This window comes from Vulpes vulpes, chromosome 3 (genome assembly GCF_048418805.1).
Source record: "Vulpes vulpes isolate BD-2025 chromosome 3, VulVul3, whole genome shotgun sequence".
NCBI classification, from domain to species: domain Eukaryota; kingdom Metazoa; phylum Chordata; class Mammalia; order Carnivora; family Canidae; genus Vulpes; species Vulpes vulpes.
Genome location: NC_132782.1, coordinates 108185397 through 108199649, shown reverse-complemented (window position 1 = coordinate 108199649; position 14253 = coordinate 108185397). Strand labels below are relative to the sequence as shown.

The window sequence follows — 14253 nt, the reverse complement described above, 5'->3', positions numbered from 1 at the left end:
GAAATATGGCTTGACAAACATTTATATATAATCAAAGGCATGGATTCAAAACTTTGAAGCAATGAATGGCAAATATCATTCTCATCTCTATTTAAAAGCAATCTTCTTACACTGACGTAGGTCGTTGGCTTAAAAGGAAAAAAAACAAAATGCTAGGTCAAGTGTTGGGATTTAAATAGCCTTCGGTGGCAAACAGGGTCCATCTTTCATATGTAAACCCTCTCCTTCTTCCACATGTCAGAACAGCTCACTGCAACTAATGTGGCCCCCTTATGTTTCCTGTATGCATTCTGACTGAAATCAACAGTCTCAGCTACAAATAGGAGATGTGGTTTTTAAAACAGCTACCTAAGTGTGTCCTAGGCCTGCAACTTTTCAAAACATTTCCCCCATCAGATCGTCAGCGGGTCTGATTCAGCACCAGGGACAGCACCCTCCCCGTTCCCCTCTAGACACTCTCCCAAACCCCCAATTATCAGATTACATCTCTCAAGTAATTCCTGAATATAAACCATGTCTTTCCCCTTAAGCATCTCAAAACAGAACTCAGAAATCCTTGGAGGCCAAGAAACCGGTATTACCAAATTTGTGTCACTTCTAATCCTGATACTCTTGTTTTATTAACTATTATCAATATATACAATTAACACTTGTATTGAAGTTATTTTTAAAAATAGAGACGCCTGGGTGGCTCAGCGGTTGAACAGTCTACCTTTGGCTCAGGGTATGATCCCGGCATCTGGGATCAAGTCCCACATCAGGCTCCCTGCGAGAAGCCTGCTTCTCCCTTTGCCTACGTCTCTGCCCCTCTCTCTCTGCGTCTCTCATGAATAAATTAAAAAAAAAAAAAAACCTTAAAAAATAAAAATAGAAACAAACATACACATTTTTGAAATGGTCCCTCCACCATCATACCCTCACGCAAACACACACAAAAAAACTGGGGTGGGGGTGAGGAAGAGAAATCCTTTTTGAAGTTGCATAATTAGCTAAAACTCGAAACTCTTAAAACATATGTGTTTAAAAAGCAACATGAAAGATACGGTACGGTACTTTGAAATGTCTTTTATACACATTTATCATCCTAAATTAACATCAAACCATCATTAAAAATATTTTAGGGCAGCCCCCATAGCCCAGTGGTTTAGCACTGCCTTCAGCCCGAGGTGTGATCCTGGACACCCGGGATTGAGTCCCACGTCAGGCTCCCTGCACAGAGCCTGCTTCTCCCTCTGCCTGCGTCTCTGCCTCTCTCTGTGTGTGTCTGTCATGAATAAATAAAATCTTTAAAAAAATATTTTATGAGGAAAAACCCCTATGAAGCCCTATAAAATAGATATGGCACATTCCACCAATAGAAATATTATGCAGCAGTGTTTTATAAAGGTTCTCAATGTACCCATATGCAAAGTTCTCTAAGCTATGCTGTTACAAAAAAGAAAAAGATACTAAGCAACCTTTGGTTATAAAAGACAGTTTGTTGGAATAAGAACAAATTCTCATTTCCCTTTTACATGATAAACATTGGAAGGGCACATATTAAAAGGCTCTCCAGAAGCACAGGTAGTAGGAGTCTGCACTATACACAGACTCACATCACATGAATATACCATAAATCTTAAAATAATTTGCTTGATGTATGCCTGGCATTTTAATTTAGTTCCTCAGTTCAAATCTGTCTTACAATTGACTTAAAATATAGTTTTTAGTGCATGACTGCAAAAACAAAAATCTCTATACAAAATAGAATATCACACCTGTAACAAGGATGCTATGTAAATGTAAGCAGTCTATAAACCACAGCAGGTCATAGAATTCTCCAAATGATCTGTAATCCTGAAGATTCTGAGATCCAAGTGAATTCAGATTGTAACTGAAACAAGGTATCTTCTTTAAAAGGTTTTTGTGACTTGAAATAAGAGTCCTCTTTTTTTTTTTTAAACCAGGAGTTATGGTAATTAAAAAAAAGAAGAAAAATCAAGATCAGACTGGAGCATCTGGGTGGCTCAGTTGGTTAAGTGCCTGACTCTTGATTTTGGCCAGGTTGTGATCTCAGGGTGGTGAGATGAAGCCCTGCATGGGGCTCCATGCTCAATGTGGAGTATGCTTTGCCCTCTCCCTCTCCCTGCACTCTCATGTGCTCTTTCTCTCAAATAAATAAAAAAAAATTTTTTTTTTAGATTTCATTTATTTATTCATGAAAGACACACACAGAGAGACAGAGAGAGAGAGAGTGCGAGAGGCAGAGACACAGGCAAAGGGAGAAGCAGGCTCCATGCAGGGAGCCTGACTTGGGACTCGATCCCGGGTCTCCAGGATCACACCCTGGGCTGAAGACGGCGCTAAACCGCTGAGCAACCTGGGCTGCCCTCAAATAAATAAATCTTAAAAAAAAAAAAAAAATCAAGACCAAGTCAAAAGATCTATGGATCACAGCACCTGACTGTGTAGGGTAGGAAAAAAAGTGAGCCACAGTTTTTTGGAAGTAGGATTAACTACAGTGCACTGACAAAAATCTAATATTTTACAAATGAGGGATCCTATTCTAGTGTTAATTAAGACAGGATCAGTTGGCCCCTAAAGGCAAAGTAAGAGAGTTCTACATTTGAACTGAGGTTCTCCTGAGCAGTATCCCACCTTTTTTTACACATCTGTACTGGTCTGATCAATTTGCTCTTTTCTACCCTCCTTAAGCATGAAGATGCTGGTCCACGCCAGTAGCTGTGAAATGACAAAAAGTCCCTGGTAGGTCCACTACGTACATGAGAATCTGGCCAATAACAGGCCCCACTGATGCTCCCAACCAACTGCCACAAGGCCTTGGTAGAAAAAGTTGGCAACTCAAGTCTAGCTCCTAAGGGACTGAATATCCAGTTAAAAAAAGCTCCTCATAAATGAGTTAATTCAGCAGGAGGATTAAAATTTTAATTAAGACACAGTAAATCCCTGGACCTGAATTCAATGATGAAAGCACCCAAAGCCCACAAAAACTCTGTATTAGACTTCCAGAAATATCTCAAATGGCAAGACTTCCTTCATTATCATCAAAGAAGTGCAAGATTGGCATGTATATGCATTTATACGGTGATCCTATTCCTGAATTTTATGTCTCATCTAGTTGGAATTTCCCCAAATGTGTTAACTCTCATTTGGTCAAATGTGAACCACAGCACTACTTTTTTGACACACAATGGTCTCAAATAAGATTGGGAAAATGCTTGGTGAGCACTTCCAAGAACAATATGGCATGCTTCAAATAAAAAGACAAAAGGTCCCAAATGTGCCAAATATCTGAGGGGAAGAAGCAGTGATTATTTCAAAATATATTTATGACACTCAAATACGATCAAAGATCATTTCCATTACTTGAGACTGGTAAAGCTTAAGTACCAGAGGCACAATTTTAATATATATACAATAGGACACAAAATGCCTTTTCTGAAGACTAGAAATACACAGGAGGCTAGGGTGGTTGGTTACAGACCCAATACACTTCCTCCTCTTTCTACTGAGGAGCCCATGCTTATATTCAGCTTCCCTTCCCACTAACTTCCATTTGTGAGGTCACAACACAGTACCTACTCAACAAAGAACACTTGCCAATTGCTATGGAAATGAGGTGGTGCTAATTCAGCGTCTGAATCTCACTCCTGGATGAAATAAGAAAGAGCAGAATTTCAATTTGCTGGCTTTAACATTTTCTGTCACTTTACAAAAATTACTGAAACCTCTCCCCAAACAGCCCGAGTTGAGGGGACAAACCAACACAGTAAGACCTCGCAGCAGCCTTCCAAGTAAGAAATTCATGTACCGCCACCAGGTGGTGCCTAGACCACAAAGATCCAGCCACACCTCAGATTCAGTCTCTGCTCAGGCCCCAGATTCCTCCTCAAACTTTCCAACTAGTGTGATACAAGCCAGTGAACAAAACACTAGCTCAGTTAAAAGGCTAGACTATATGGAGTGCCAACACAGAGTACACGGTCTAACTCCAGTTCATCTGGAATTCCAAGTCAAAAGCCCTCTGACTTCTATGAGTCCTCCTCACCTGGTCTCCTCTCCTGGCACCGAACTCATTTTAAGGAAACTTACAGGGGATCAATCCCTGGGTGGTTTAGCGCCTGCCTTTGGCCCAGGGCATGATCCTGGAGACCTGGGATCAAGTCCCGCGTCGGGCTCCCTGCATGGAGCCTGCTTCTCCCTCTACCTGTGTCTCTGCCTCTCTATGTCTATCATGAATAAATAAATAAAATCTTAAAAAAAAAAAAAAAAAAGAACCTTACATAAAGTAGAGGTTATCATTGTAAATGAGAACACTGGTATCTCCCTGCATATTGATCTCTTAATTAACAATCCCAAATATGTTTAGTAGGGGCAGTTCAGAAATAACAGTACTGGTTCTGGAAATCCATCAGCACCTAATAAGAAGCCCCATCTGAGCCTCCCCCCAGTCACCTTCTTGTCCAAGCTTGTGATTCCCCGCCATGTCTGCATGGCTTGATAGTAGTGTCTGCAGGGGCTGGGGAGGGGAGGGTTCTCTCGTCTCCACATCAGAGTGACTGCATAGAATCTCTAGGAGCTCCACCTCAGCATTCTTTTTGTTAAAGCCCCCTCCCCCCACACACACACTCAATTCTTGGGTTCAGGACAAGGAATATATTCAAGCAACCTCATCAATTTAGATAATCACTTCCAAAAGGCAAAGTGGTCCAGAAACAGAAAGAGGATGTTAATGGGAACAAAAGTCGACAGTGGGGTTACTATTACTAGGTTCCTCAGCTGCTGCTGTGGGTCCCTAACAGCGCGGGAACCTGGCTGAGGGGAACACAGACCTAGAGCTAACGTAGTACCTCTCTCCTGTAAACCCAGAATTCATCCAAAAGTGAAAGTTTACTTGAAAGAAGACAAAACAGAAAACCCTTAAGCATAAGAAGCAACAAATGTAACTGATATTAAATTTCTATGTGGAAAATCTGGACATGAAGCATCCACCTCAGCAGCCTGCAATTCTCACACAATTCAAGGGAGAAAAGAGCAGCCTGAGAGCGAGCGTGGTCTGTGCTGGAGCAGGGCAGGAGAGGAAACAGGATGTCAAGTCTGCTGGAGTGTTTCATGAATCTGTAAAACTCCATTTACTTACTGAGCCCCCACTGAGTGCCAGGCCCAGTGCAGACATTCTCAGGTAACAACCACAAGCTCCCTTTACCAGTGGACTCACTGGCTTCAGGCTACAGCTGGACATGAGGGGCACTGTCCCCAGGGGAGCCCCGTCCACATTCTTGGCTCTTCCTCCAGAAGACCAGCTCTGCCCACGTGGTCTGTCCTCCAGGAGGAGTGCTCACTTCTTAGATACAGTACATGTTAGATGGAGCCCCCAAATGAACCCAGAGGCACCAGTCAGGAAGAAATAAAGTAAAAAGTCCTGAGGAAAGAGGCACGGTGCTGTTTTCTTTTTGCTGTTGTTGTTTATTTAAAAGAGAGAGAGAGGGGATCCCTGGGTGGCTCAGCGGTTTAGTGCCTGCCTTCGGCCCAGGGCCTGATCCTGGAGACCTGGGATCGAGTCGCACGTTGGGCTCCCCACATGGAGCCTGCTTCTCCCTCAGCCTGTGTCTCTGCCTCTCTCTGTCTCTCATGAATAAATAAATTAAAAAATCTTAAAAAAAAAATAAAAATAAAAGAGAGAGAGAGAGCTTGGAGGGGGGGTGTGCAGCGGGAGAGAGAGAGAGAAGATCAAGCCAACTCCCTGCTGAGTGCAGAGCCCAGTGCAGGACTCCATCTCATGACCCTGAGATCATAACCTGAGCTGAAACCAAGAGGCAGATGCTGACCTGACTGAACCACCCAGGCGCCAGGGCCTGATGCTGTTTTGAAGGCTGAATTTCTTGATATGCTTTTTTAAGTGTCTACTCCCAACATAGCCTATACTCCTACAAATTTCTACTAGATCACCCTGATTTAATTCTGTATTAAACATACTGCTGAGGGATTCCTGGGTGGCTCTGCCTTCAGCTTACAGCGTGATCCTGGGGTCCTGGGATTGAGTCCTACATTAGGCTCCCCGCATGGAGCCTGCTTCTCCAGCTACCTATGTCTCTGCCTGTCTCTCTCATGAATAAATGTTTAAAAAAAACAAAACAACAACAAAAAAAACCAACATACTGTTGAGATAACTGTGGACACGCAACTATTTTTTTTAAGATCTTATTTATTTGAGAGTGAGCGAGCAAGAGAACACGGGAGGGCAGAGGGAGAAGGAGACTCCCTGCTGAGCAGGGAGCCCCCATATGGGGCTCCATCCCAGAACCCTGGCATCATGACCCAAGCCAAAGGCAGCCATTTAACCAAAGGAGCTACCCAGTGTTCCATAGATTCACAATTATAGAAATAATAGAGATCCACTTCCCTTCACCCAATTCCCCTGGCACCATTTTGGGAAATCATAGTTCAGTTCACAATCAGGACACCGACACTGATGCAACACACTAACCTTGTTACTGTTCACTTGAACTTGTAAGACACGCATAGGTGTGTGTGTCTGTCCAGTCAAGACACGAACAGTTCCAACACAAGGACCCTTGGATTGCCTTTTTTTTTTTTTTAAAGATTTTATTTATTTATTCATGATATTCACACAGAGAGAGACAGAGAGGCAGAGACACAGGCAGAGGGAGAAGCAGGCTCCATGCAGGAAGCCTGACGTGGGACTCGATCCCGGGTCTCCAAGATCACACCCTGGGCTGCAGGCGGCGCTAAACCGCTGTGCCACCCAGGCTGCCCTGGGTTGCCCTTTTATAGCCATCCACACACCATCCCTGTTGTGCACACTCTTCTCCCATAACCCCTGGAAATGATGAACCTTCTCTGTCCCCATAATTTTGTCATTTCAAGAATGTTATATAAATGGATACAGTATATAACCTTTTGGAATGCCCTCCTCACTCAGCACAATTCCCTTGAGACTCAGGTCAACAACTGGTTTCTTTTTTTTTTTTTTTTTAATTTTTATTTATTTATGATAGTCACACAGAGAGAGAGAGAGAGAGAGATAGGCAGAGACACAGGCAGAGGAAGAAGCAGGCTCCATGCACCGGGAGCCCGATGTGGGATTCGATCCCGGGTCTCCAGGATCGCGCCCTGGGCCAAAGGCAGGCGCTAAACCGCTGCGCCACCCAAAGATCCCAACAACTGGTTTCTTTATATACTGCTGAGTAGGATTCCATGGCAGGGACACACCATATGAACCTGAGAACATCTGGGCTGTTTACAATTTAAGGTTATTACAAACAAAGCTGCTATAAACATTTTTGTGCAGGTCCTGGTTCTATATTTATTTTTACTTTTGGATTTGAAAGAATGAAATGCTCACAGTAGCAAGGCAGGCAGAACAGAGATGAATTAAGGGAAATGATTTGTCCACTCCAATCCTGACGTGAAGGAAGAAGTCACTGTCTTACGCGTCCTCTTTCAGACATCCTTACTATTCCTATATATGTGTATGCAGCAACATACATGCGTTTTCTCATGAACAAAAAATGGTATTAACATTACACGAATAAACTAGAGCTACCCCAAGTCGGTACACATAAATATGCATAGGAACTTAATTCTGAATAGCACCACAACATGCCATGATTTACTCAACCATCCTCGGACCATGACTACCTCCAGTTATCTATTTTAGATTTTTTGCCACTCGAATGATGCCACCATCTGTACTGATTTCAGTCCTGCTACATTTTATCACCAGGTTGTCGTTCCCAAACACGTCGGACTCCCCACCACCGCCCACCACCAGTAGATAGCCAAACTCCTCCCGATGGCAACGAGTGGCAGAGCATCCAAGACTACAAGGCTGCCAAGTGACACAGAGCAATGTATCAGATGACCCACGTCCTGCGGAACGTTCATGCACTTTTCAGGAGAGCTCTTCCAACTCTTAGCCCCAGCTCCCTCATTCCTGCTTTGGAGAATTCAAATACAACTCATCTGTTGATGCTCTGGCCCACAGCATAAATCCTAATGTACAGGACCTAGAACTAAGCTCAATGAGAGGAGCAAAGTGACAGCTGATAACCCAACAACAGTGAGAGGCAGAGCGCGGGGCTGGCTACAGACAGAGGCAGACCAGGAGACAGAGCAGGTGACTGATGTGTGGGACCCCACAAGTGGCACAGGGAAGGCAGTCCTGAGCAGGCCCCTGTGCAGGGGAGGGGGAGGCGGGACACTCCCCAAGTAACCAGAGACCCCTGAGAGCTGGGAAATGCTCCTGGCAAACACAGTATCTGGGAAGCCTCAGGAGCTATGGAGTCAACTCCAGGCCCTCTGTGGGATTCTTCTAGGCCAACACTGGGCCTCAGGCAGAACATGGAGGTCACAAAGGGATGACAGTCACCCAAGGAGACAATAAGGTGAGGATGGTGGGCCCCATGGCCTCTGCAACTGGTCTCTCTCTTCCAGAAGAGTGGTCCCTAAGAGTGACCACTCCTCCCAGCCACCAGGTGCAAAGCAGCAGGTGCTGACCAGGAATGCTGCCCGTTTGCCACCCTCACCTCCCCAGTCACAAAGACCACACGCCTGGGGACCGGGAGGAAACACAGATGCCTCCCTGCCAGCTCTCTGTGCCTGGCGAGGAAAGGGGAGCCTCTCAGACGCAGTTTCTGAATGAGGTCCTAGATGGCAAGCTTCAACTGTGCTTCAAAAAGTTCCTCCCTAGTCCATCATTACATTACCGGGGATTCAATACATCTCCCTAAAACATGAGCATGCCCTGGGTGCCTGCAATTACAGTAACTACTAACTAAAACAACACCTTCATTACTTCCTTGCTGCATGCCATCCTTTCCAGGTGGGGGAGGTTGAACAGCAGGCACCTGAGGCCGGGCCAGGCAGAGCCGGCACCCTTCTCAGTAGTCAGTCAACCTACTTATCGAGTGTCTCCTCTGTGCCCAGAGCTGGGCTGGGCCTTGGGGTTCAGGAGGGAACAGAGAGATAAGCCCCCTGGTCTCCTGCTGCTCGCTTTCTTGTGGGAGGAGACGAGAAGGGACAACTGCCAAGACGGGAGGAGAGAGCACAGTCACAGAGCTGCAGAACACTAGCTTCGTGGGGACAGGTGACATCTGCGTGGAGACCCCAAAGTGCAAAGGAGCCAGGCTGGCAGAGACCCCAGAGAAGCACACCCTGGACAGAGCCAACAGGGCCAAGGGCACTGGGCGAGGGGAAAAGAGGGAGAGGAGGTCCAGACAGAAGGCGGGCAGGGCCAAGGCCATGGAGGGCCCTGATGGCTACAATAAGGGCTCGCTAGCAGGGCAAGCCTCCCGTGCCCTTAAGGGCATTGCGACCTGAGATGGTCCCAGTTCCCAGACCAGGGCCGCCACCCCCAAGCATCCACCTGGTCGAGCCTGTCCCAACCATCACAGGCAGGTGGGTTCCATCAGAAGCTCCTCTGAGTCCACAGAGGATGTGGATGAGGTGGTTTGGTTTTGTTACTGTTTTTTTTTTTTACTATCTTGCCCCCGGGGCTAGCCTGCCAGTACTGTTAACAATGAAACCATGGCTTAATCAATACCACAACTCTAAAGTGTCTGGTTTTACTCCTTTTATGATTTTATATACAATTTGGCTATATGCGTCCCCCATGAGGCTGGCTGGGAGCCCACTTTCAGGTGCAGTCCTGTCCTACTAACCAGGGAGGTCTCTGGTCCTCTGCCGTTGGTGGGCCACCGCAGGGCCCAGGGGCAGTGCACACACAGCTTCATGGAGCCTGAAGGTTGAAAGCAGACCCACTGTTGAGACCTGACAACTCTATACCCTGAAACAATCCTGATTTAAATTAGGTATATGAAAATAAAACCCCCAAAGACAGCCATATATAAATTTGTGTACCTTAAATAAAAATATTTGTTTGGGGCCTCCAGTCTGGCTTGATTATGTAAAAAATCATCTATTCCCAAGAGGATCGCCCTAACTGCCAGTCATATCACACACTCTGGCGACTGGCGTGAATGCTGGCAGGCACGGAGAGGGCTACACTGCGTGGCTAAAGAGCTTGTAATTATGTCTGTGTTGCTTGCTCACACACACCATCCTGTTCCACAGAAAAAGAGAAATGCCACTTATCTGCTAACTTGTACAGCACAGACCACTTGTGGGAAAGAAAAGGAAGTCCCAGCATGCCCAGCAGAGACTGAGTTTCAGGGAAGCCACAGGACAAAGGTGGGAAGTATTTGTATCACACAATGGCCAAAGGATTAATATCCAGAATACACACAGTTCCTAAAACTCCAGAAGAAACAACCCAACAATGAATGAATGAATGAATGAAACAACCCAACTACCACAAGGGAGAAATTCATAAAAAATACAAATGACTCGGGTGCCTGGGTGGCTCAGTTGGTTAAGCATCTGCCTTTGGCTCAGGTCATGATCTCAGGGTCCTGGGATCGAGCCCTGCACTGGGATCCCTACTCACCGGGGAGTCTAGTCTGCTTCTCTCTCTTCCTCTGTCCCTCTCCCGCACCTGTGCATGTGCTCTCTCTCTCTTCTCAAATAATAAAATCCTAAAGAAAAAAATATACATACGACTAATACATATGCTCAACTTCTCTAAGGCGAAACCAATGTTTATGTACCAGATTAACAGTGAAAAATACTGGAAACGCACAGTGATGGAGAGTGTCACAAAATGAGTGGTGTCAAATGGCTGTCAACTATTCAACCCAAAAGCTGTATTTATTAAAACCAAAAAGCTGAATATCCTTTTATTCAAATGTCATTCCTAGGAATCTATTCCAAAGAAAACTAACATCCATGCCCAAAGATCTAGACAAGCATTTCTTACAATGAAACACCATTTTTTTTACAGAGAACAGTTAATGCCCAATATGAAGGGTTACATATAGTATGAAGTGTCCAGAACAGGCAAATGTATAGGATGCTGATCAGAGGTTGCATGGAGCTGGAGGATGGGAAGGCAGGAGGGGTCATGGCGAGGGAGTGCAGGGGTTTCTTTTTGGCAAAAAAAATCTTCCAAGATTGACTACGGTGACAGCTGCACAACTCTGTAGGTATGCTAACAGCCACTGCACTGTCCACTTGGAATGAGAGAACTGCAAATTATATCTCAATAAAACTGTATCTAAAACGAGAAGAGCACTTAATAGAAATAAGCTACTTTGCATGGGGACAGAGTTCTGAGGGCTCCTGCAACAGCAAATGATGTACTGAACAACTGAGTCACGTCAGCTGAAACACACTTGTTCTACTTTCTGCAGTATTGGTCTAAAAAGAGTAAACATTTTGGTATTTTAAAATTTTAATTATCTACAAAATTTACTTATGTGTAGAAGTTCACTTTACACTCATGTAGTTTTAAAGAAAGTAAAACTGTAGTTAAGGGGGTATCCCACCAAGACAGGCATCCCTGAGTTACCAGGACGTCCCTACAGAATGAGTGAGGCAAGTGTATGTATCCACAACATAACGACGTAGACCCACTAGACCCACCAGACATTAAGCGCACAATGCTTACTTCTGGGGAATGGCATCTTTCTTCCTTGCCTTCTTGCTTCCATGTTGTTAGTTTAGAAGGTTCAGAGAATACTTACTATCTTTTAACAATGTAAACACACACACACACACACACAGAGCAAACCAGAGAGCAAAGGGTACAAACCAAATACGTCCTAACACCAGCCCAAGAGTCCTTAGAAGGTACACCAGAGAAGGAAAAAGAGGGTGTACTGGCGGCACATGCAGATTCAGGAGGCAGTGGGAGTTCTGGGACAGTCACAGAGCAGAGATTGCCTCAACCATTTATGGTCTGGAAGCTGTCTACACCTTGGCAGATGGCAGCATCTTTTTAATGTCTGGATTTCCCTTAAGAACTTAAAAAAAAAAAAAAAAGGATTCTAGGGGCTGGGGGTGAGGTCAGACACAGAGGAGAGATTTTAAGCAAACTGATTGTGCTAATTAAAACTTTTAAAAAGTAGGGACACCTAGGTGGCTCAGTGGTTGAGCGTCTGCCTTTGGTTCGGGTCGTGATCCCGGGATCCTGGGATCAAGTCCTGCATCAGGCTCCCTGCATGGAGCCTGCTTCTCCCTCTGCCTGTGTCTCTGCCTCTCACTCTGTCTCTCATGAATAAATAAAATCTTTAAAAAAAAATTTTTTTAGGTAGTCAAATAGAGCCATTTCAAATGGGTTCTCTATTTGAATAACACCACAAAGAGCAACCTAGAGGGGCCCCTGGCTGGCTCAGTTGACACAGCATGTAGCTCTTGCTCTCTGTCAGGTCATGAGTTCAAGCCCCATCTAGGGGGTAGAAAGAACTTCTCAAAATAAACATAAATAAGCAAACAGCAACCTAAGATAGAACCCTAGGTTGTTTCTGGATTCCTTAACACACTGGTGCAGGCTGATCACCACTCACCACACCTCCTTCTTGCCCTCCTGTTGAGCGGACCCACCAGAGCTATCAAGAAACAGCCACATTCAAGACTTTGTAAAACACCAGTGGCCACAGAAATTGTTTAAACGTTCCTAGGAGGAAGACTAGTTTCCCAGAGAACAGCAAAAGAAATGTGGTTTAAAAAAAAAAAAAAAAAAAAAAAACGGGGACAAGACACTTCAGTCCACAAACCAGTGGAGACCTTGACCTGCTGTGCACAAGCAACGTCCCTTTGAGAACTGGACATTCAAAAGGCAGGGTCATTAGAACAGAAGACACCATGCTCGTGGTGTCAGCTCTCTACAAACTCGTCCTTCTGTTTGAACACAATTCCGGTCAAAATCCCAAGATTTTTTTTATACTTACAGATAAGCTGATTCTAAGTTTTTGTGGAAAAATGAAGGAGATACATACAGTAAATTAAACAATTTTGGAAAGAACACAGTTTGAGAAATTATACCACCCGATTAAACTCACTCAAAAGCTTCAGTAATCAACATGGCAACCAAAGTAATCACAGAGAGTATTGTCTTAGCCAAGGGATGAGCAGAGATGAACAGGACAGTAGAGTCCAGTAACAGACCCACAAAAATGTTACTATTTTTGACAAAGGGGTAAGCAATTCAATGGAAAAGGAATAGTCTTTATAACAAATAGTAAAGAAACAGCTGGACATCCATAAGCCACAAAAAGGAATCTCCACCACACATGTTACACAGAAACTAACTCATAATGGATCTTAGATATAAATATAAAACCTAACACCGTAAGACTTTAAGAAGAAAACATGTGGGATGGGGCAAAGAATCCATACAAGAACATTTTGACAAGCTAGACTTTGCTAAAACTAAAAGGTTTTGCTCCGACCAAAAGGATACCATATGAGAAAGGACAAGCTACAGATTAGGACAAAATGGGTGTGTATCACTTCCCTGACCGAGGGCTTGCATCTCAAATACTTAAAGGGCTCTCAACACTTGACAGCAATCAAACCACCCAATACTTGAACGGACACTTCAAACAGGATATGGCAAATAAGCACGTGGGTTGTCTGACTAGCAGCTGTTAGGTGTGTGCAAATGAGAACCACAGTAAGGTATTACTACCCACGCTTGGGTGCCTAAAACTTAAAATACTGACAATATCAAGTGCTGACAAGGATGTGGACCAACCGGCTCTCTCGTACAATAATGTGGGACGCAGATGGCACAGTAGTCAGAGTTTAGCAGTTTGGTGTAAGGTTAACATACTGTGCCAGACGACCCAACCATTCTGCATCTTACTCTAAAGAAAGGAAAACTCCATCCACACAAAACCTGCCACAGATATTTAGAGTGGCTTCATTCATAACTGACCAAATACTGGAGGCAAGCCAGATGTCCTTCCATGGGAACAGGGATAAACCCTGGTGCACGTGTACATGGAATACTACTGAGCCACAGAAGGGAATGAAGGATTGACACACCCAGCGTGGATGCTACCCTGAAGAAAGCAGCCAATCTAAAAGTTTACATGGTATGACTCCATTTACATGACATTTGCAAAATGACAAAACAGTAAGGGACAGAGGACATATCAGCAGTTGCCAGGGGTTTGCACTAGATGGAAGATGTGACTACACAAGAAAAGCCTGAGGAGCATTTTGCAGGGAGGGAACCGCTATGTATCCTGATTGAGGTGATGGTTACACAAATCTGTACAGGTGTTAAAGTCACAGAAACCCGCCTGCAAGTCAATTTCACTTTATAGTAATTTAAAAAACAAAAGGGAAAAAAACTCATCTGTAGGGCAGAGATAAGAAATAACCTAC

General features: G+C 44.5%; 1 protein-coding gene across 1 annotated transcript in view; it reads right to left on the bottom strand.

The window, feature by feature from the left end:
• The window catches only part of USP7 (ubiquitin specific peptidase 7), a 63540-nt gene that overhangs the window by 32851 nt on the left and 16436 nt on the right, over positions 1 to 14253 (bottom strand). The window lies entirely within an intron of this gene.